The following is a 5,088-nucleotide window of genomic DNA, read 5'->3' as shown; positions in this document are numbered from 1 at the left end:
CCATCGAAATTGTTTATGATTTGCATTAAATTTTTCTACTATTTAAGGCTAAATCTTTATTAACTCTCACTAGTATTTAGTTTATATATTAATGGTTATACTGTATATCATATAAATTTACATTATAATGACATACAGTATATTTTGTTGCTCATTAAAAGAGTAATTTTTTAAAACTAACCTAAAAATATTATACTTTTTTGTCAATATAGCTCTTTCTCTCTCATCAATGACTGACACTTGACTTAAGTAATCAGTCAAACTCTTATCGACTAACCGTTTGAAAGTCAAGACAACGGTTTTCAGATGAAAATAGTAAAGAGAAATATTAGACAACCTTTTAAAAGTAATAATACATTTTATAAGTGATAATAAACGCATTTATAATATATATATACTTTTTTTGTTGACTCCAAGTGTATTATAAATTATATTTTTGCATAATATCTTTGGAAAACGTTTTCCAAAGATCAATGCAAAATTGTATGTACTTTTAGGTTAAGGGGAACGGTATGCAAAAATGTACATTAATAATGGTGTGTGAGGTCTCTGTAAGGAAATCGTATTATTTATAACCACTGATGGCAATTGACTATCAAACAACACTGGCTCTAACATAAATATATGCATTTTATTTTCACAGTAAATCCATAGAGTTTGCTGTACACTAAAATGTATTACTCTATGTATTGCACCGGCACCTCCTGTACAGTATATATGGTTTGTTGAGATAAGGCCTCGCACACACACACACACACAACACAATATCCCACCCAAACTATACATAACATAATATATATTGTGATTTTCAAACCTCTCGATTCTTTATTCCGGGCTTTTTCTCCAATCTATTAAAATAATATGTATATATCTTATACTCAGTTATACGTCTATAAATATATTGCATAAGAAAAAACATATACAATAAACTATAGATTGTAATGTATTGATTGCATGTATGCTATAGTCTCTCTCTCTCTCTCTCTCTCTCTCTCTCTCTCTCTCTCTCTCTCTCTTTATATATATATGTGTATTATATATGTGTTTGGGTTATGTACTGTTCATTCCTCTCGATTTAACGCATATATCGGACAAATCAAAAAAATAAATATCGGACTTAACTGAGAATATACTATATATTTTTCTCTCTTAGAGTTTTATCCGACTATTTGACTGATGGGCACAATATCGTGAACTCTAATTCAAACCCTAATTCCAAACACTAATTCCCGGTTTAGTTGTGATGTGAGAGCTCTATGTTAGTCTGGGCGCCATAAATACAACACACACACACACATACACACACACACACACACACACACACACACACACACACACACACACATACATACATACACACACACACACACACACACACACACACACATTGTATATTACAAACTCATAAATTTAAGGCAAAGATTGATATAAACTGTATGTTTAGCTATATTGAGAGCAACATCAAAAAATGCAGTTTCAATCCTTCAATCATCGTTTTTATGATAAATTACTTTAAATTCTTTATATATTATTGGTTTGTTTCAGGAAAAATAAGATTGTATTTTAAAGGGAACGGTATGTTTAGATAGTGTGTGTGTGAGAAAAGTCTATTCTCTCTCATAGAAGAGTTAGTTCACACAACAAATTCTTGTTTCACTCGCTATATATTTATATATATCTAATCGTTTTTAACAATCTATAAGTGAACTAAAAATGCTATTTAAGGGCTTAAATCTCTTATCGACACTAACAACAAAATTAAGGCCTTATTTCTTATAGTTATTGAAGTGAGTGAGTGAGTGAGTGAGTGAGTGAGTGAGTGAGTGAGTGAGTGAGTGAGTGAGTGAGTGAGTGAGTGAGTGAGTGAGTGAGTGAGAGAGAGAGAGAGCAAGATTTTCATACAGAAATACCTATAAAGATACAAATCTTATGCTGAAAATATTGTGATGTATTTTTAAGGTTAGACATGTATTGTTGAGTTATAGTTGACTAATGTATAAAACTATAACATACATACCATCCCGTTATAGTCAACATCAGTCATCCAACAACAACACAACAAACTCCCTAAAAAATAGGCGAAGAAATCAATTTGAAAACTGATAAACGCATTGATAAATAATTTTATACCAAACAAAACTAACTAACGATTAACTTATTATTTTGAAATTTGATTTAACGGGATATTCAATTCAAAATGTAATGACATTTTATTTATATATAATACAAAAATATATAAAATAATTTTACTTATAAATATTATACAAATATATCTGATAACTAAAATATATATTATATTTGCTAAATAGGCGAGTAATATATTGTATATAAAATTTAACTATTATTGTGTTAATATTATATAAAAAAATTACTAAATTTTTAACAAATTTACTTTTATTGTTAAATAATTAATTTTTATCTATTAACAAGTGTAACAATAAACAATATCTAATATCTATTAATATATAAACAAATATTTACCAATTTTGTTATAAAATTTATAAAATTCTTATAATTTATGCAAACAAACCAAATTTTTAATTAAATGTAATAATTGCTGGTTAGCTAATTAAATAATTGTTTATTCATATATCAAAACTTATTAATAGATTAGTTAGAAAACAAAAATGTCTAAAAATTTAAACAAATTTCAATTTACAAATTCTACTTAAATAAAAAAAAATATACAAAAAAAACAAATTGTTTGACACACAAAACACACTGTTTGTCCTCTCATTGTATGCGTTGAATGTGGAGCCGTCGGGACTGACAGTCCAATAATAATAATAAAAAGTCATCTCTATTTGTATTTAAATTTGTCAAAAAAATGTTTTCATAGATATATAGTATTTCTATGAGAAAGATGTGTAAAAGACGTATACAGTATATATATATATATATATAATATTTTTGAAAAGCTATCGGAAAGAGACTCGCGGTCTGTTTGAGTTATGGGCGCAAATACTATGAGTTTGGCGGACATAAAATTTACTCATCTCCCGGAGCCTATTCATATATATATATAAAGTTATGTATACCATCCGACACTACACATATTGTATGCAAATATAGCATCTCAAGAAACCAATGTTTTCACTTTTACGCCACATATACTGTATAAACTTATTATGTTTAACCATCTTTTAAAGCTTAAGAGCTCCGGGAGTCTTGTGTGAAACATGAGGCCATGAATACACTCCTACGCTAAACGATATATTGAAAACAATTAACAACTGAATGCATATCCCATTCATAAATAACCGAAACAAAGCTAAAAGTCCAATACATATACAGTACTGTATATTTAATAATGAAAATAAAAATAAAAACCTAAATATAAATTACCGAAACATTGATGTGTACACTATTGGTGTGTCATTTGAGTTATTGGCACAGAGTGTGTACATAATACTGTATACTAGTAGTGACAGTGAGTTAGGGGTGACTACCAGTGCTTCGTGAGGCCTACGAAGTGCTCTGCCATACCGTGGCTGTTATGCCAGAGCCGAGACTTTTTATCGCATTACGGAATCGACTTTAAAACTCATCCAACCATACAATATATATAAACAGTAAATGTATACTAAATATAATTGACTCCTCTTACATACATACACTGTATACTCTATGTTCAACTCCATGTCCACAAATGTATTGGCGCCGTCAGCACTTCGCTCGCCATTTGAGAGCCCACTGTCTCTGACTACCAGTGCCTCAAAAAATAAAATAAAAGACAAGAGTGTCTTATATATTAGTTTTTTGCTTTTCTTTGGACTCTGACTTTATGTCTCCACTTATTGATAGTCTCGCGACTCATATATACAGTATGTTGTTATGTGTGTGTAATAAATATGGCATTCATTGCTGCGACAAATAAAAAGTTATTTTATTATAACTAACTAACCATTTGATTATCATTGACTTTTGTTTGTTTATGTAATGAATATCATATTTAAAACTAAATATGACTTTTGCTAGTATTACTCGAAAAGCACACATAGATTGTAATAAAAGAGTTTTATCTATTTTACACAAGTTTTTCAATAAATTTAAACTTTACAAACTTTATACAAGTTTTAAAAAAATAAATAAAAATTAATTGCTATTCATTATAGAAAATTTTTATAAACTTTTATTATATTAAAACATCAGATGACAATAATTGTCAAAATTAAATTATTTTTATAGTTTATTTAGTTTATTTTGCTTACTGTAATGTATACTGAATACTCAAATATGCAAATTGTGTGCATAATTTCTTAATTTAATCAATTTTAATTTAATTCAAAATTGTTTAATTATCAAAAAATTATCAAATCTCTGTGTTAACAAATAAATAGCTATATATTTTTAAAAAAACTATTTAAACATTATATTGTAGAAACTTAAATTGCTAGACAAAAAATACTAATTAAAACAAATATTATGATTCGTATGAGTGCATCCCTAACCTCCCGGAGCCTATATAGTAGACATTGAATTTTTTTAGTGACTTTGAAACAACATTATGTTTTAACGACTTGACTGATATGTGACAAAACTGAGGCGCAAACTGTTTGTCAAATACAGTATGTCTTGAAATTAAAAAAAATATATATATATATAAAAACATACCATTTTTTGACTCATAAATTTAATTATAAATCACAATTGACAAAGAAAGTTATGTTATTTTATAAAATCTATTTCATTGGTTTTTACGACAGTATTATTATTATTATTACATTTTATTAAGCATATTTTATTTATGAGTACATTATTGTCATTATTATCATAAAAGTTATTAAACGCATTAAAAACTTTTAGTCTATTTCTATGTGTTATTCAAATCTAATAATAATAATAATAATAATAATAATCACTGATATACTCATAATTTATAATTTTCTATTTTACAGTAAATTGTACAGTAAAATAAAAATAATAATAATAATAATACATATATTGCAACTTTATATCAATAGTTGTGTATAAAATATGCAAATTTTTTATTATAATGTATTTCACAAATTATCATATACTTTAAGTGTGCATTTGTTTGAAACTCATTATGACATTCATAAATAAATTTATTTAATGATAATATTA

The sequence above is a fragment of the Oppia nitens genome, unplaced genomic scaffold (genome assembly GCF_028296485.1).
Source record: "Oppia nitens isolate AA-2021 unplaced genomic scaffold, nextdenovo-longstitch-racon4-pilon3 scaffold5_pilon_pilon_pilon, whole genome shotgun sequence".
In the NCBI taxonomy this organism is placed as follows: Eukaryota; Metazoa; Arthropoda; class Arachnida; order Sarcoptiformes; family Oppiidae; genus Oppia; species Oppia nitens.
Note: the sequence above shows the minus strand (reverse complement) of the source record.